Below are 21,263 nucleotides of genomic sequence, written 5' to 3'. Positions count from 1 at the left end.
TTGTAAAAAAATAAGGAGCTAGAATCGAATTGGCGAACCATTAGATTACTCAAAAATGCTTCATCCTATGTGGGAAATTAGAGGTGAGCATGGCCATGGAGTGTAGCCAAAACTTGCCTGATTTTCAGAAAGAGGAGTGGATTCAAAGTTTCATTTTTCACTTAAGTTTTAAAGTATCTAAAGTGGACTTAGAGTTTGGTTCTGCAATTTTAGTTGTAAATCAAATAATTCTCATTTAGTTCTGTTTGTAAAAAAAACTGTCTTCAAAATTCTTGATCTGGTGGTAAAATGCTTGTAAGTGTGCGGCTGTTCGCTACTGAAAACGTTTGCGTTCTGGTGCTACTAAAGTCAACAAAAATGTTTGCACCCCTGCATCATTTGATGTACACATTAGTTCAGGGGTGTGTCACCTTAACTTAATTTTATATTTTAGAGTGGAGAAGCCTAGATTCAGGGTCAAAAATGATAAAAATTTTGAGAGTTAGATAGGAGTCTACTTTCACGGAGTAGTACCGTATATGTGGAATCACACTTCGCTTAACACTGCGAGAGATCCAACAAAATTTTAACTCATCTCACGAGTAGGCCATTTGGTTTGCTATTAAGAATTAATTGGTTATGTTAAAATTAGTACCGTACTGGTACTGTACGGTAGTCTATTAAAAAACTTCTGTGTATCTAGAATATTTTTCTAGTTAGTCAGTGCTAGAAAACAATTTTTCTCATTTACAGCTGCCTAATGCAATACTACCGTACTTCTTCAATTTATATTGCTTCAAGAAAGAAAGTGTGGACTGGACTAAATTTTCACTCTACTACATGTTTGGCAACCCTGAACTCAAATTTACATTTAGCTGAAAACAAACCACCGTCATTCTGGCAGAATAATTTTTCCGCTTTCCGCCTAAAAATGTTATCCGTGAATAAGTGCGAGGCATAAAATGCGACAAGACACACACTCGAAAAATCTTAAATAAAACTATAATCCGCAATACGTGCCACTTAAATTTTACATGCATCGGATTCAGTATTAAATTACCTTTCCAGGGATGTGCATCAATAGGTGCGCATTTAAAAGGAACTCCCAGCAGAACGCTTCAAAGATGCTGGAGGATATATTTACGATAAACATTAAAATAATACGATTTTTGCATAATTGACACCTCTCAAACATCTTGGAATAAAACTATAATCCGCAATACGTGCCATTTAAATTTTACATGCATCGGATTCAGTATTAAATTACCTTTCCAGGGATGTGCACCAATAAGTGCACATTTGTAAGGAACTCCCAGCAGAACGCTTCAAAGATGGAGGATATATTTACGATAAACATTAAAATAATACGATTTTTGCATAATAGACACCACTCAAAGATCTTGGAATAAAACTATAATCCGCAACACGTGCCACTTAAATTTTACATGCATCGGATTCAGTATTAAATTACCTTTCCAGAGATGTGCACCAATAGGTGCGCATTTGGAAGGAACTCCCAGCAGAACGCTTCAAAGATGGAGGATATATTTACGAAAAACATTAAAATAATACGATTTTTGCATAATAGACACCACTCAAACATCTTGGACTAAAATTATAATCCGCAACACGTGCTACTTAAATTTTACATGCATCGGATTTAGAATTAAGTTACCTTTCCAGGGATGTGCACCAATAGGTGCGCATTTGGAAGGAACTCCCAGCAGAACGCTTCAAAGATGGAGGATATATTTACGATAAAAATGAAAATAATACGATTTTTGCATAATTGACACCTCTTCAAACATCTTGGAATATAACTATAATCCGCAACACGTGCCACTTAAATTTTACATGCATCGGATTTGGAATTAAATTACCTTTCCAGGGATGTGCACCAATAGGTGCGCATTTGGAAGGAACTCCCAGCAGAACGCTTCAAAGATGGAAGATATATTTACGATAAACATTAAAATAATACGATTTTTGCATAATAGACACCACTCAAACATCTTGGAATAAAACTATAATTCACAATACGTGCCATTTAAATTTTACATGCATCGGATTCAGTATTAAATTACCTTTCCAGGGATATGCACCAATATGTGCGCATTTAGAAGGAACTCCCAGCAGAACGCTTCAAAGATGGAGGATATATTTACGATAAACATAAAAATAATGAGATTTTTGCATAATTGACACCACTCAAACATCTTGGAATAAAACTATAATCCGCAACACGTGCCACTTAAATTTTACATGCATCGGATGTAGTATTGAATTATCTTTCCAGGGATGTGCACCAATAGGTGCGCATTTGGAAGGAACTCCCAGCAGAACGCTTCAAAGATGGAGGATATATTTACGATAAACATTAAAATAATACGATTTTTGCATAATAGACACCACTCAAACATCTTGGAATAAAATTATAATCCGCAACACGTGCTACTTAAATTTTACATGCATCGGATTTAGAATTAAATTACATTTCCAGGGATGTGCACCAATAGGTGCGCATTTGGAAGGAACTCCCAGCAGAACGCTTCAAAGATGGAAGATATATTTACGATAAACATTAAAATAATACGATTTTTGCATAATTGACACCACTCAAACATCTTGGAATAAAACTATAATCCGCAACACGTGCCACTTAAATTTTACATGCATCGGATTCAGTATTAAATTACCTTTTCAGCGATGTGCACCAATAGGTGCGCATTTGGAAGGAACTCCCAGCAGCAGGTCCTCCAAGAGCCTTGCCGGGCCCCGGTGCAGATGTTGCTGCCGGGCCCCCCAGCGCGACATGTCGCATGATATCTCACCAATTGCAAGCAAAATTTGCGGTGCACGTTCTTACAAAGGATAAATTAGGTTAAAGTATTAACACTCCATCATTTCACAAACAATGCACTATTGTAAATATGACTTTAAATTCAGATACACACTAGTTATACGCAAAGATAAAATGCTGTAAAATGCTAAAACACTATGTACATAGTGTAAATATAGCCTCAATAGCGTTGTCAGATATGGAATTCTGCCCTAATTTGAGGAAAAGTTTATAGCTGTTGAAAACAAAAACTTGTATTTTGAATATTTTTTTAGTCCTGGGCAAAGATCAAAACCCTAACCTTTCCTAACTCTAACCCTTCCTACTCTGGCAACACCTGATTGTAACCATGGCAACAAGTGGGTAAAATCAGCCATTTCGAAGATAAATTGCAATACTATCCGACATGGCTGACACAGCATTGCATATGTGTGCTTACAGCTTTACATTAACATACAATACCATTTCTGACCTTGAAATCTGCAGAGACAAGGGCAGCAAACTTAGGATGAATGCATTGCTATTGTTCATGACATCAAGAAATACCAACTTCAATATAAGAAATACCAACTTCATATAAGAAATACCAACTTCATATAAGAAATACCAACTTCAAAATATAAAAAAAAATTTAGGCAAACTTGACCTTAACACACAAATTTAAACATTTTATTTGCCCCCTGAACGCAAAAAAATGAAAATATTGTTGTTCTAAAAAAGGGCATAGCCTACCCATGAGGGGGCCCATTCAAAATACAAAACTAATATTCATATAAAAAACAATATTTTATGCAAAATCGACCTGAGCACGCAAATTTAAACATTTTGTCGGGTCCCCCTAAACTCAAAAAATTGAATATTCTGTAATTTTAAAAAAGGGCATAGCCTAGGCTACCCATAAGGGGGCCCCATTCGACATACGAAACTAATATAAAAACAATATTTTATGCAAAATCGTTGAAATTAATCTTATTATCACGTGAATTTAGACATTTTGTCGGGCCCCCTTGAACTCACCGGGCCCCGGTGCAATGCACCAGTTGTCCCCCCCTCTTGTGGGCCCTGCCCAGCAGAACGCTTCAAAGATGGAGGGTATATTTACGATAAAAATTAAAATAATACGATTTTTGCATAATTGACACCTCTTCAAACATCTTGGAATATAACCATAATCCGCAACACGTGCCACTTAAATTTTACATGCATCGGATTCGGAATTAAATTACCTTTCCAGGGATGTGCACCAATAGGTGCGCATTTGGAAGGAACTCCCAGCAGAACGCTTCAAAGATGGAAGATATATTTACGATAAACATTAAAATAATACGATTTTTGCATAATAGACACCACTCAAACATCTTGAAATAAAACTATAATCCGCAACACGTGCCACTTAAATTTTACATGCATCGGATTTAGTATTAAATTACCTTTCCAGAGATGTGCACTAATAGGTGCGCATTTGGAAGGAACTCCTAGCAGAACGCTTCAAAGATGGAGGATATATTTACGATAAACATTAAAATAATACGATTTTTGCATAATTCATACCACTCAAACATCTTGGACTAAAACTATAATCCGCAACACGTGCCACTTAAATTTTACATGCATCGGATTCAGTATTAAATTACCTTTTCAGGGTTGTGCACCAATAGGTGCGCATTTGGAAGGAACTCCCAGCAGAACGCTTCAAAGATGGAGGATATATTTACGATAAAAATGAAAATAATACGATTTTTGCATAATTGACACCTCTTCAAACATCTTGGAATATAACCATAATCCGCAACACGTGCCACTTAAATTTTACATGCATCGGATTCGGAATTAAATTACCTTTCCAGGGATGTGCACCAATAGGTGCGCATTTGGAAGGAACTCCCAGCAGAACGCTTCAAAGATGGAAGATATATTTACGATAAACATTAAAATAATACGATTTTTGCATAATAGACACCACTCAAACATCTTGGAATAAAACTATAATCCGCAACACGTGCCACTTAAATTTTACATGCATCGGATTTAGTATTAAATTACCTTTCCAGAGATGTGCACTAATAGGTGCGCATTTGGAAGGAACTCCTAGCAGAACGCTTCAAAGATGGAGGATATATTTACGATAAACATTAAAATAATACGATTTTTGCATAATTCACACCACTCAAACATCTTGGACTAAAACTATAATCCGCAACACGTGACACTTAAATTTTACATGCATCGGATTCAGTATTAAATTACCTTTTCAGGGATGTGCACCAATAGGTGCGCATTTGGAAGGAACTCCTAGCAGAACGCTTCAAAGATGGAGGATATATTTACGACAAAAATTAAAATAATACGATTTTTGCATAATTGACACATCTTCAAACATCTTGAAATAAAACTATAATCCGCAATACGTGCCACTTAATTTTTACATGCATCGGATTCAGTATTAAATTACATTTCCAGGGATGTGCACCAATAGGTGCGCATTTGGAAGGAACTCCCAGCAGAACGCTTCAAAAATGAAAGATATATTTACGATAAACATTAAAATAAGCCGTTTTTTGCATAATTGACACCACTCAAACATCTTGGAATAAAACTATAATCCACAACACGTGCCATTTAAATTTTACATGCATCGGATTCAGTATTAAATTACCTTTCCAGGGATGTGCACCAATAAGTGCGCATTTGGAAGGAACTCCCAGCAGAACGCTTCAAAGATGGAGGATATATTTACGATAAAAATGAAAATAATAAGATTTTTGCATAATTGACATCTCTTCAAACATCTTGGAATAAAACTATAATCCGCAATACGTGCCATTTAAATTTTACATGCATCGGATTCGGTATTAAATTACCTTTCCAGGGATGTGCACCAATAGGTGCGCATTTGGAAGGAACTCCCAGCAGAACGCTTCAAAGATGGAGGATATATTTACGATGAACATTAAAATAATGAGATTTTTGCATAATTGACATCTCTTCAAACATCTTGGAATAAAACTATAATCCGCAATACGTGCCATTTAAATTTTACATGCATCGGATTCGGTATTAAATTACCTTTCCAGGGATGTGCACCAATAGGTGCGCATTTGGAAGGAACTCCCAGCAGAACGCTTCAAAGATGGAAGATATATTTACGATAAACATAAAAATAATGAGATTTTTGCATAATTGACACCACTCAAACATCTTGGAATAAAACTATAATCCGCAACACGTGCCACTTAAATTTTACATGCATCGGATGTAGTATTGAATTATCTTTCCAGGGATGTGCACCAATAGGTGCGCATTTGGAAGGAACTCCCAGCAGAACGCTTCAAAGATGGAGGATATATTTACGATAAACATTAAAATAATACGATTTTTGCATAATAGACACCACTCAAACATCTTGGAATAAAATTATAATCCGCAACACGTGCTACTTAAATTTTACATGCATCGGATTTAGAATTAAATTACATTTCCAGGGATGTGCACCAATAGGTGCGCATTTGGAAGGAACTCCCAGCAGAACGCTTCAAAGATGGAAGATATATTTACGATAAACATTAAAATAATACGATTTTTGCATAATTGACACCACTCAAACATCTTGGAATAAAACTATAATCCGCAACACGTGCCACTTAAATTTTACATGCATCGGATTCAGTATTAAATTACCTTTTCAGCGATGTGCACCAATAGGTGCGCATTTGGAAGGAACTCCCAGCAGCAGGTCCTCCAAGAGCCTTGCCGGGCCCCGGTGCAGATGTTGCTGCCGGGCCCCCCAGCGCGACATGTCGCATGATATCTCACCAATTGCAAGCAAAATTTGCGGTGCACGTTCTTACAAAGGATAAATTAGGTTAAAGTATTAACACTCCATCATTTCACAAACAATGCACTATTGTAAATATGACTTTAAATTCAGATACACACTAGTTATACGCAAAGATAAAATGCTGTAAAATGCTAAAACACTATGTACATAGTGTAAATATAGCCTCAATAGCGTTGTCAGATATGGAATTCTGCCCTAATTTGAGGAAAAGTTTATAGCTGTTGAAAACAAAAACTTGTATTTTGAATATTTTTTTAGTCCTGGGCAAAGATCAAAACCCTAACCTTTCCTAACTCTAACCCTTCCTACTCTGGCAACACCTGATTGTAACCATGGCAACAAGTGGGTAAAATCAGCCATTTCGAAGATAAATTGCAATACTATCCGACATGGCTGACACAGCATTGCATATGTGTGCTTACAGCTTTACATTAACATACAATACCATTTCTGACCTTGAAATCTGCAGAGACAAGGGCAGCAAACTTAGGATGAATGCATTGCTATTGTTCATGACATCAAGAAATACCAACTTCAATATAAGAAATACCAACTTCATATAAGAAATACCAACTTCATATAAGAAATACCAACTTCAAAATATAAAAAAAAATTTAGGCAAACTTGACCTTAACACACAAATTTAAACATTTTATTTGCCCCCTGAACGCAAAAAAATGAAAATATTGTTGTTCTAAAAAAGGGCATAGCCTACCCATGAGGGGGCCCATTCAAAATACAAAACTAATATTCATATAAAAAACAATATTTTATGCAAAATCGACCTGAGCACGCAAATTTAAACATTTTGTCGGGTCCCCCTAAACTCAAAAAATTGAATATTCTGTAATTTTAAAAAAGGGCATAGCCTAGGCTACCCATAAGGGGGCCCCATTCGACATACGAAACTAATATAAAAACAATATTTTATGCAAAATCGTTGAAATTAATCTTATTATCACGTGAATTTAGACATTTTGTCGGGCCCCCTTGAACTCACCGGGCCCCGGTGCAATGCACCAGTTGTCCCCCCCTCTTGTGGGCCCTGCCCAGCAGAACGCTTCAAAGATGGAGGGTATATTTACGATAAAAATTAAAATAATACGATTTTTGCATAATTGACACCTCTTCAAACATCTTGGAATATAACCATAATCCGCAACACGTGCCACTTAAATTTTACATGCATCGGATTCGGAATTAAATTACCTTTCCAGGGATGTGCACCAATAGGTGCGCATTTGGAAGGAACTCCCAGCAGAACGCTTCAAAGATGGAAGATATATTTACGATAAACATTAAAATAATACGATTTTTGCATAATAGACACCACTCAAACATCTTGAAATAAAACTATAATCCGCAACACGTGCCACTTAAATTTTACATGCATCGGATTTAGTATTAAATTACCTTTCCAGAGATGTGCACTAATAGGTGCGCATTTGGAAGGAACTCCTAGCAGAACGCTTCAAAGATGGAGGATATATTTACGATAAACATTAAAATAATACGATTTTTGCATAATTCATACCACTCAAACATCTTGGACTAAAACTATAATCCGCAACACGTGCCACTTAAATTTTACATGCATCGGATTCAGTATTAAATTACCTTTTCAGGGTTGTGCACCAATAGGTGCGCATTTGGAAGGAACTCCCAGCAGAACGCTTCAAAGATGGAGGATATATTTACGATAAAAATGAAAATAATACGATTTTTGCATAATTGACACCTCTTCAAACATCTTGGAATATAACCATAATCCGCAACACGTGCCACTTAAATTTTACATGCATCGGATTCGGAATTAAATTACCTTTCCAGGGATGTGCACCAATAGGTGCGCATTTGGAAGGAACTCCCAGCAGAACGCTTCAAAGATGGAAGATATATTTACGATAAACATTAAAATAATACGATTTTTGCATAATAGACACCACTCAAACATCTTGGAATAAAACTATAATCCGCAACACGTGCCACTTAAATTTTACATGCATCGGATTTAGTATTAAATTACCTTTCCAGAGATGTGCACTAATAGGTGCGCATTTGGAAGGAACTCCTAGCAGAACGCTTCAAAGATGGAGGATATATTTACGATAAACATTAAAATAATACGATTTTTGCATAATTCACACCACTCAAACATCTTGGACTAAAACTATAATCCGCAACACGTGACACTTAAATTTTACATGCATCGGATTCAGTATTAAATTACCTTTTCAGGGATGTGCACCAATAGGTGCGCATTTGGAAGGAACTCCTAGCAGAACGCTTCAAAGATGGAGGATATATTTACCACAAAAATTAAAATAATACGATTTTTGCATAATTGACACATCTTCAAACATCTTGAAATAAAACTATAATCCGCAATACGTGCCACTTAATTTTTACATGCATCGGATTCAGTATTAAATTACATTTCCAGGGATGTGCACCAATAGGTGCGCATTTGGAAGGAACTCCCAGCAGAACGCTTCAAAAATGAAAGATATATTTACGATAAACATTAAAATAAGCCGTTTTTTGCATAATTGACACCACTCAAACATCTTGGAATAAAACTATAATCCACAACACGTGCCATTTAAATTTTACATGCATCGGATTCAGTATTAAATTACCTTTCCAGGGATGTGCACCAATAAGTGCGCATTTGGAAGGAACTCCCAGCAGAACGCTTCAAAGATGGAGGATATATTTACGATAAAAATGAAAATAATAAGATTTTTGCATAATTGACATCTCTTCAAACATCTTGGAATAAAACTATAATCCGCAATACGTGCCATTTAAATTTTACATGCATCGGATTCGGTATTAAATTACCTTTCCAGGGATGTGCACCAATAGGTGCGCATTTGGAAGGAACTCCCAGCAGAACGCTTCAAAGATGGAGGATATATTTACGATGAACATTAAAATAATGAGATTTTTGCATAATTGACATCTCTTCAAACATCTTGGAATAAAACTATAATCCGCAATACGTGCCATTTAAATTTTACATGCATCGGATTCGGTATTAAATTACCTTTCCAGGGATGTGCACCAATAGGTGCGCATTTGGAAGGAACTCCCAGCAGAACGCTTCAAAGATGGAGGATATATTTACGATGAACATTAAAATAATGAGATTTTTGCATAATTGACATCTCTTCAAACATCTTGGAATAAAACTATAATCCGCAATACGTGTGTTATAGTCGTCATTTTATTTACGTTGAATATATGTAACTCGTGACCAGCGTCACTACATAATCACAGTTCAGCGTTTTCTGGTACAGACGTTGGAATTGATTACTACCGCACTGCGCGTGTAATCAATTGAGCGTTCTGTACCACGTTCCTTAGTTGATTGTTTTGCGTTTCTTTCTTACTATATATTGCGTTGCTTTTATACACTGAATCAGTAAGTAACAAGAGGTAAATGGTTTTCTCACTTGGTTGGCTATCGCTACAATTATTATTGTTTATTTTTTATTAAACGTCTGGAAATACAACAGACATTTAACTGGCGTCGCGGCAGGATCTTTACAGAATTTTTACAGGATTTTAGAAACAAGGAGAAACTGATCGAAGTCCTGCAACAACAAATTGCCAACCAAGAACGCCAGACGAAGGAGCAAATTGCCAGACAAGAAGAACGTCACCGAGAACAAGAACAACTTCACCAAGATCAGACGAAAACACTCATGGAGCAACTAAGAGAAATGCGAGTCCCAAACTTCAAGACCACAACCAACGACAATACAACAGCAAGTATTTTTACCTAAGTTCGTAACGTTCGATGCCACCACTGAACTGTGGGCAGACTATTGGAAGAGGTTTAACACCTTTGTAGCAGCACATTCAGTCGCACAAGACAAAATGCCGCAGGTTTTTCTCACCAATCAATCACCTACAATCTACAAAATGTTAACAAATTTGGCTGCGCAGGAAACAAACCCAAAGGAAGTCAACGATCTCACCATGACGGAAATTACATGGCTCAACAATTCGACCCAAAACGCTTCATCGTGAGGGAGCGATTCCGTTTCTGGAGCGAAATGAAGCGCAAGCCCGGTGAAACAGCTCAAGAACTAGCCGCCCGCATACGTCAAGCAGCTGCCACCTGTGATTTCTCGTCCATTTCAAATCCATTGGACGAAGCTTTACGTACTCGTTTTATTTGTTCAATAGGTAACGAGGCGGTGCTTAAAGCGTTATTCAAAATCAGAGCTGATGAACTTATTTTCAAACGTGTGGTGGAGGTTGCATCAGAAACCGAAGAGGCAGCCAAGGTGGCCAAAGAAACTGTTTACGGCACTCCACCAGCACCAGTTGCGAAAGTAAGGACCATCAGCAAACCTCCAAAAACTAGGCAACTTACAGGTACTTTCTTTTCTTCTAAAAATAAAAAATGCTATCGCTGTGGTAATTCCAACCACAACGCCAATGACTGTAGGTTTAAGAAAGCCACTTGCCATTTCTGCAATATTGCGGGACACTTACAGAGTGTTTGTCGAAAGAAAGCTAGACAGTTCAAACCTTCTAAGGTAAATTGTATCGAGGAAATTAACATGCTTTCTAGTTCTTGCAGAAAACCTCGAAATTCAAAGTTGGAAGTACCGATCTCCATTAATTCGGTAACCACACACTTAGAACTGGACACTGCTACAAATGGAAATTTCCTTTCCAACGACGTCTGGACTCGGGTAGGCGCACCTCAATAGCAAGCACCAGTGTCGCAGTTCCAATCTGCTACCAAGCATCTAGTACCAATCACGGGTTCTTTCACGGCCCAGGTAACTTGTCCTTCCACGGGAAGGTCAGATAATATTTCTTTTGTAGTCACGACAGTCAAAGGACTAAACTTGCTAGGTCGTGATGCAATCTCGTCTTTAGGAATTTCTATCGATAAATTCCTTCTGTCTAACTGTTCTACTTTACAGAGCATCCAGTCATGCGACAAGCCTGATAAGAGTCTGGAGAAGGCATGCTCCCTCTTATGTGACGAGTTCAAAGATGTTTTTAAGCCTGAACTCGGGTGCTTACGAGATTATGAACTAGACATAAATTTTAAGTCTGATGCTAAACCTGTTTTTCTCAAACCTAGGCCTGTACCTTTCGCGCTAAAGGAGGACTTAGCACAAGCCTATGATTCGGGCATTGCACGTGGTGTATGGACACCAGTTCAGTTTTGCGATTGGGGCACACCGGTTGTTCCAGTCCGTAAGCCTTCAAACTCTTCAGGAGCGAAGGCCAAGTTACGCATTTGTGGCGATTATTTAGTCACGGTGAACCCTTCCCTGGAGACCCATCGTCACCCGTTACCCTTACCAGAAGACTTAATGCAAAAGTTGGGTGGTGGGTACGGTTTCAGCAAGATAGACTTGGCTGATGCCTACAATCAGATTCGACTTGGTCCTGACAGTCGAAAACGACTCGCATTAAGCACTCACCGTGGCGTACTTTTACAAAATGTTTTACCTTTTGGCATATCTTCTGCTCCAGGTTATTTTCAGAAGATCATGGACGACCTTACAGCCGACCTTCCAGGGGTTGCAGTCTACCTAGACGACATTCTTGTCAGTGGCACTACTGCTGAGGAGCATCTCCAGAATCTTAGACGGCTCCTCGATCGACTTCACTCAAAAGGCCTGAGGTGTAGGAAAGACAAGTGTAAGTTTGCACAACCTCAGGTAGAGTATCTCGGACACATTTTGTCCAGGCAGGGCATCTCCAAAGGTCCCAAGGTAAACGCCGTACTGGAGATGTCTGCCCCCACTGACGTATCTTCTCTTCGTTCGTTTTTAGGTTCCTTACAATTTTATTCGAAGTTTCTACCGTTGAACGCTTCTACTGTAGCAGAACCACTATACCATCTCACGAAAAAGGACATTCCTTGGAGATGGGGAAAACAAGAGGAAAACTCTTTTGCTCAGCTGAAGCATCATCTATCTACTGATGAGGTTCTTACACATTTCAATGCGTCACTTCCGGTAGGTATCGCATGTGATGCTTCTAGTGTGGGCATTGGTGCTACTTTGTTTCACCGTTACCCAGATGGCACAGAACGGCCTATAGCAAACGTTTCAAAGATATTAACAGCTTCGCAGAGAAACTATAGTCAAATTCAGAAAGAGGCTTTGTCGATAATTTTTGCGCTAAAGAAATTCTATCAATATCTTTTTGGTAGATCATTCATTTTGGTCACAGATCATAAACCATTGCTTAGTCTTTTTGGCCCGACCAAATCGACACCTTCTTTGGCAGCAAATCGTTTGGCTCGTTGGGCACTCTTTTTGTCGCAATTTACATACACTATTGAGTACAGGAAGATGAAGGATCATCAAAACGCTGATGCTTTGAGTCGCTTACCAGCAGGAGGGGATAAAGTCTTCGATGAAGAGGAAAGTGCGGATGACATTGATATCGTCTGCGCTATCGATGCTTTGGATTTGCAGGTCCAGACCCCAAATGCTGCCTCACTACGTAAAGAATCTTCTAAAGATCCTATCATTTCCACGGTAATGCGTTTCATTCATGAAGGATGGCCGGCCAAGTCTTCTCCACAAGACCCGTTCGAACCGTTTCGTAAGTACGCAGACTCTCTTTCTACTTGTTACGGATGTCTACTTTACGGTTCCAGAGTGGTCATCCCGTCCAAACTTCGTCCTTCCGTCCTTCAGTTGCTTCATGAAGGACATTTCGGCATTGAGAGAATGAAGCAGTTGGCAAGAACGTCCGTCTACTGGCCAAACATCGATCGAGACATAGCGGAACTTTGTCACAAGTGCAGTACCTGTGGCGAATATCAACCGCAATCTAAAACTCAGGTCCAATCATGGACGGTTCCAGAAGCACCGTGGAGTCGCTTACACATAGATCATGCGGTAGAATTCATGGGTTACCATTGGTTACTCAGCATTGATGCTTTTTCTAAATACCCTTGTATTCATGCTACTACTTCCTTATCTTCAACAGCTACTATCAACCTGCTAGAAGAAGATTTTGCTCATTTCGGCTATCCCCATACTATAGTTACCGATAATGCTACTACTTTTAAATCCACAGAATTCCAAACTTTCTGTAAGGAGAGGGGTATGGTGCACATCAAGGGTGCCCCTTACCATCCGGAAACCAATGGAGCGGCGGAGCGCCTCGTACGTACGTTCAAGCAAGCACTTCGCAAATCTTCCCTGCCCCCGAAACAAGCAGTCTTGGAATTCCTACAGCAGTATCGACGCACGCCAACTCCGAGTGGCTACTCTCCAAGCCAATTACTCAACAATCGTCAGATTCGAACCAAGATCGACACGCTTCTCCCCACATCGTCTCAAGTGGTACCCCGACAAAACCCTCACAACACGGACGCCTCTGAAGTTACAAAACGACATTTCAAACCGGGAGATCCCTGTTACGCGCTATCATTCACTCCACGACGGAGCCAGGATCCTCGTTGGGTTCCAGCCGAGGTGATTAAGCGACAGGGTAGCCGAATCTTCATGGTACGTCTGCTGCCACATGGTCCGACGTGGAGGCGCCATATGGACCAACTGCAACCTCGCTATGCATCATCGGAGGACCAGGAGCCGGGAGAAACTCCTGCACCAACAGTCGACTCCTCCGCTGTCTCCACCTCAGCTCGAACGGATTCGGACGACACACCGACTGTACCGGAATTCGGGCCACACAACCCACGAAGGTCGAGCCGTCGCCGCAGACCTCCGGCCCGTTTCGGACTTTGAGAGTTATTGTTTAATTCAGTGTCTTGTTCATATTTTTCTTTGTGTATAAAAATTATCGGGGGAGGTGTTATAGTCGTCATTTTATTTACGTTGAATATATGTAACTCGTGACCAGCGTCACTACATAATCACAGTTCAGCGTTTTCTGGTACAGACGTTGGAATTGATTACTACCGCACTGCGCGTGTAATCAATTGAGCGTTCTGTACCACGTTCCTTAGTTGATTGTTTTGCGTTTCTTTCTTACTATATATTGCGTTGCTTTTATACACTGAATCAGTAAGTAACAAGAGGTAAATGGTTTTCTCACTTGGTTGGCTATCGCTACAATTATTATTGTTTATTTTATATTAAACGTCTGGAAATACAACAACGTGCCACTTAAATTTTACATGCATCGGATTCGGTATTAAATTACCTTTCCAGGGATGTGCACAAATAGGTGCGCATTTGGAAGGAACTCCCAGCAGAACGCTTCAAAGATGGGGGATATATTTACGACGTGTAAATTATGCAAAAATCGTATTATTTTAATGTTTATCGTAAATATATCCTTCATCTTTGAAGCGTTCTGCTAGGAGTTCCTTCCAAATGCGCACCTATTGGTGCACATCTCTGGAAAGGTAATTTGATACTGAATCCGATGCATGTAAAATTTAAGTGGCACGTGTTGCGGATTATAGTTTTATTCCAAGATGTTTGAGTGGTGTCTATTATGCAAAAATCTCACTATTTTAATGTTTATCGTAAATATATCTTCCATCTTTGAAGCGTTCTGCTGGGAGTTCCTTCCAAATGCGCACCTATTGGTGCACATCCCTGGAAAGGTAATTTAATACTGAATCCGATGCATGTAAAATTTAAATGGCACATGTTGCGGATTATAATTTTATTCCAAGATGTTTGAGTGGTGTCAATTATGCAAAAATCGTATTATTTTAATGTTTATCGTAAATATATCTTCCATCTTTGAAGCGTTCTGCTGGGAGTTCCTTCCAAATGCGCACCTATTGGTGCACATCCCTGGAAAGGTAATTTAATACTAAATCCGATGCATGTAAAATTTAAATGTCACGTGTTGCGGATTATAGATTTATTTCAAGATGTTTGAGTGGTGTCTAATATGCAAAAATCTCATTATTTTAATGTTTATCGTAAATATATCCTCCATCTTTGAAGCGTTCTGCTAGGAGTTCCTTCCAAATGCGCACTTATTGGTGCACATATCTGGAAAGGTAATTTAATACTGAATCCGATGCATGTAAAAATTAAGTGGCACGTATTGCGGATTATAGTTTTATTCCAAGATGTTTGAGTGGTGTCAATTATGCAAAAATCGTATTATTTTAATGTTTATCGTAAATATATCCTCCAGCATCTTTGAAGCGTTCTGCTGGGAGTTCCTTCCAAATGCGCACCTATTGGTGCACATCCCTGGAAAGGTAATTTAATACTGAATCCGATGCATGTAAAATTTAAGTGTCACGTGTTGCGGATTATAGTTTTAGTCCAAGATGTTTGAGTGGTGTCAATTATGCAAAAATCGTATTATTTTAATGTTTATCGTAAATATATCCTCCATCTTTGAAGCGTTCTGCTAGGAGTTCCTTTTTAATGCGCACCTATTGGTGCACATCCCTGAAAAGGTAATTTAATACTGAATCCGATGCATGTAAAATTTAAATGGCACGTATTGCGGATTATAGTTTTATTCCAAGATGTTTGAAGAGATGTCAATTATGCAAAAATCGTATTATTTTGATGTTTATCGTAAATATATCCTCCATCTTTGAAGCGTTCTGCTGGGAGTTCCTTCCAAATGCTCACCTATTGGTGCACATCCCTGGAAAGGTAATTTAATACTGAATCCGATGCATGTAAAATTTAAGTGACACGTATTGCGGATTATAGTTTATTTGAGATTTTTCGAATGTGTGTGTGGTCGCATTTTATGCCTCGCACTTGTTCACGGATAACTTTTTTAGGCGGAAAGCGGAAGAATTATTCTGCCAGAATGACGGTGGTGAAAGGTAAGCACTTTAACGGCAAAATTTTTTTAACTGTCGAGAAACCTCGAGCCAATCAGAAGCTACGTTCTCTGTGACGTGAAATCATAAAAAACGCGCGAAAACCCAAATGGAAGACATTTGCGAAATTGCATTATTAGTTTCATAGCTGGCGGTGTGACGACATTTGCAATAGCTGACATTTGCATTATTAGCTTCATAGCAGGCAGCGTAGTGCAGGAAAAAAAATTGTACTATCATACTTGAAAATTGTAAATTTGAAAATTGTAGGCCTACTATCATACTTGCGAGCACTAGCAAGAGCCGAGAGCGAACAGTCTTTCGAAGAAACATTAATCGAGTTGAAGGACAGCAATAGTTGGATCAGCAATCCGAAACTCCGGAATTATATTGAGAATGTTTGGCTTACAGAAAAGAAGGTTTGTGTGCAATATAAACCACCCTAAATGCAAATAAATCGTAGGCTAGTTCAATAAAATAATAAACTTGTTGGTGGGTTTCAGCGTTGGGTGTGGTTTTACCGTTCTGACAAGGTCAGCATCACGTTTCACACCAACAATGGAGTGGAGCGGCAGAACAGGACTCTGAAGGAATACATCAGCATGAGAAGGGATAAATCGTTATCTGCTCTTGTAACGCTTCTCCACAAGGAATTTCTCCCTGACAACAAACGTCGGTTAGTGACTTTCCAGAATAATCGTTGAATGTTGCCACTTTCTGCATGTTTGTCTGCTACTAATAACCATAAAACTAAGCAACCACACGGCATTTAACATAATGCATTAAACTGGACATAAATTATAAAGTAAAAACGTTTTCGACCATACCCAATACCCAAAGCAGGGGAGAAAGGCACATCACATGGCTAACGGCTAATTAATTACTAATAATTCTGTTATCTTTGCAATGTTTAGGTACGAACAAGAAAACATGTTCTCGTCGGAATTTTATCGGAATTATAACTCTTCGATTCCTGATTACTTGAAAAAATCGGCCCAAACATTTCATTCACGAATGTTTGAATCGTATCATTTCATCCCAAGACGTCACCGCAAGCTCCATTGTTCAAGATGGAGATACGTTTGTTGTGAAAAGCACTTCATCAGAAGTACGTTACAGAACAACCTTTGGCAGTTGCAACTGTGCGCCAAACTGCACATGCCAAGATTTCCAACTCAATTTTCTTCCTTGCAAACATATGTTTGCCATTATTCATAATGTGGCAAATGTTCGTTGGGAATCCTTTCCAACGTGGTACACCAAATCTGTGTTGATTGTGCTCGATCCCGACGTGGTTGGTAAGTTAGCGGTGCCTTGCCCATCATATTCTCCACAAAGTGTTGTGCAACCGTCTTTCGATTTTGCCACCAATGTTGAATCCATAAACCACGACGCCCCTGGACCGAGCAATGCATCACCTACCACACCTATGACATCTATGAGGGATGTTCATGCATCTGTAGATCGATTGTGTAATGTTCTGTATCGTGTTAACGATCACACATTGATAAATGATACAGTCACTCGGATAGATGCAATGACAGCTGATGTTCTATCAATCTACCAAGACGCTGGATTAACAATCGTAAGGGAGGATACTCGGCCTAAATCTCTGAAGGCAAAACGAAAGCGCGGATCGGATAGAAAAGTTGCGTGTGATCCACTGCCACAAAAACGTGCGAAACCAAACCCCTACACTCACCGTTATGGAGAGCATGCGGATGCAATGAGGGCTGCTTATGGTGCAACAACTCTGGACGCAATGAGGAAAGCAACTACATAGAATTGACTTGTTTGCAATCAAACCAGGCGACAATGAGCGATTGGCAAACGCGATACCCCCCAATTCAGGGATAATATGCGTGTCTGTGACCGCAGGGGACCTGGAGCCGAGTTGTTTTGGACGTTGATAACACCGTGCAGTTGCAAGCACAGTTCTGTGATCTTCACACCAAGGTTTTTTTCAGTTGCTAATACGGTCACAAATCGCAGCACATATGCGTGCTTAACTTAACGTGCTAGTGTTAAATAACAGCCTAATGGAAAGTGTTGTGGACTGAATTTGTTAGTTCAAATATATTGATTTCGGTGACCAAAGCCTCAAATGAATTTACAAATGTTGTAATTGTTAGCGACGACATATAATTGAGGATGTTAATGCACACACAAACTAGGGAAAGTATTGCTTGAAGAGTTAATTCCTGGGACAAAAATTGAAAACTGTAGGCTATGTTGAGCAGAAGCTGGTTAGTGTGTTAAGGTGGTCAAAACTGTTAGCATGCGTCTACTTACATCCAACAAATAACGAAACTCTAAACTTCTCAGTTTGGTCGGGAAAAAAAGGGTTGCGAGGACAAATGGCAGGTCTCATCTAGGCAAGGGGAGGAGAGACACATGGATGATGATCTGGCCTAACAATAGTGGAAGTGCCATAGTGCATTGGCTATTTACAAAAAGTTAATACCGCACATGTTAAACAAAAATTATATATTAGAAAAAGTTGAGAAAAGATTTAGACAAAGGCACTTGGAGCTAATTCAGCTAAACTTTTAAATGTGGCAGAGTGCAGACTTACACATTTCAGCTAGAAGTATGTTTGATTAAAGTAATTTCACAAAGTTATTGGGATTTATAGTATCGAAGATGAAGAGCAGTTTTTTTGTCGTATCCAGGCTCACGCCAGGTGGTTGAAGATTTAGATCAGAGGTGACGGACCTGCGGCCCGTCAAAGAGTTTTGTGAGGCCCGCAAAACTCTTTAACAATCGCTCATGCATTAAATACATCTCAAAGCTGTTTTATGCATTCACTGGTACACCTTTCCTTTGCTATTTTCTTGCCCTAAACACTAACTTTCAAGGTACGGTATAAAGTTAGAAAAAGGAAAGCTAGAAGGCAAAGTTGTTAAAACACTATTCACCAACTTCACCTTGTATTTTTGGTCGATTCCAATATGTGACGTCATTGAATTTTGACAAGCGCTAAGTTGTGTGGCCCGATAACCATTGTGTAATTGACAAAGTGGCCCGCGACCGCAAAAAGGTTCGTCACCCCTGATTTATATTAAGTGTAGCTGACACACGCCATGTAGCTGACAAAACAAGTAGGCTAAATTATTGAGTTTCATGATGATCATTCATGATTTTGACGTTCTTACGTCACGGACAACGTAGCTTCTGATTGGCTCGAGGTTTTCTCGACAGTTAAAGAAATTTTGCCGTTAAAGTGCTTACCGTGGTGAAAACAAGAGTAGAAACCAAAAAACAAGAAGTGATTCACTTGATTGCACAAACAAAATCTAAGTCGTCATGCTTCAACAAACGCATTTGCAGAATGCAAAGGTCAAAATTATTTGATAAAGGGACACTCCTCATAGAATATAAAGTGTCAGAGAGAGAGAAAACTTTTATTTCGTCTGTTGCGAGAATAATACGGTACAATTACTGCATAAGCAATCGGAAACCACCCTTATTAAATTGTTTAAAAAAAAAAAGTTTATTAGTATTATTAGGCTATGTGTAGAAAACCCCAAATATTATTTTTGATTTCTTGTGTCTGATGCAAATAAAGGAACAAATAAATAAAATTATTCAAAAATCAAAAGTGGAAAAAACTATCTGGAAAAGGCGATCTGGTACTAAGACACTTCCTCAAATGGGCGATCTACCTAATACAGAAGCAATCACTAAGATAACAAACAAATAGTTTTTTTTTTCTTTTGTTAAATATGAAAATTGAAATTAAAAAATAACATTTAACAGGTGAAAAACCTTTCTGTAGAAAAAATGTCAAGCTAATGCAGGAAAGTAGCCTAAGTTTTTCCATTTTTTGAAGGTTTTTACTACTGTTGAGACATTTAAAAATTCTCAAGGTAGACAGGATCATTTCTAATCTAATCTGTTTTAAGTATGTTGCAACAAGCGGAAACTGTTCTATGTCATTCTTGGTGACTGGACCTGCGTCAGTGGTTCACATCTTCTACAAGTATGCAAAAAACTACCAGATTACGTTCTCAAAATTTTTTCTCTTTTCGAGGATGAAGACTCAATCAATCAATTTTGTACGACTGGTAAAATTCCAATGACTCTAAGGCGAGATCAGGGATATCTAAAGAAGGGGATATGAACGCTTTTATCACGTCTGACAATATCGTAAATATCGTTTATCGTAAATAATCTGTGTTTATCGTAAAATGACAATTGGCACCGATAGTAGTTTAATAAATCTTGTTATGATAACTTGCATTGCGCTATTAGCATCAGGCCTGGATAATCACAGCATGCTCATGTTTGCTTGTTAATTCAACTATCCATATACTTGCTTTACATTTAGCCTACTGCAAAGACTTTGTTAAAAAAACAGCTTACTGGTAATTTTTAACTGTCTTTGTAAACAAGTTTTCTTTAAATATGCTCTATGTAACATTTGCTAACTGTCTTCTGTAGCTCAATGTATCAGCTGCACTACAAAACTTTCTACGATTTTAAAAAGAACCAGATGTTTAAAGCACTACAAACTACCGCCCTGGTAGTGTCATGAGAACAAGGCAATCGCGCGAGCCTTCATATCCCTTTGTCTAGATATCCCTGGGCGAGATTCACACCGAACATACAAAACTGTCTCCATCATGCAAAAAAATGTCCCACGAAAAATGGCGCATGGTTTTTTACTTTTACCATTCACACTAGAAATTGTATTCCTGGTGTGAATAGTAAAAGGAAACAAACATGTGCCATTTTCTGTAAGCTACGACGTTTTTTGTAGGCTATGTTGAAAACAGTTTTGTATGTTCGGTGTGAATCTCGCCGAACACATTGTTGTACGCAGGGAAGCG

Source organism: Aplidium turbinatum, chromosome 3 (assembly GCF_918807975.1).
Source record: "Aplidium turbinatum chromosome 3, kaAplTurb1.1, whole genome shotgun sequence".
NCBI lineage: Eukaryota > Metazoa > Chordata > Ascidiacea > Aplousobranchia > Polyclinidae > Aplidium > Aplidium turbinatum.
The sequence above is the reverse complement of the archived record's forward strand: the minus strand, read 5'-3'. Positions refer to the sequence as shown.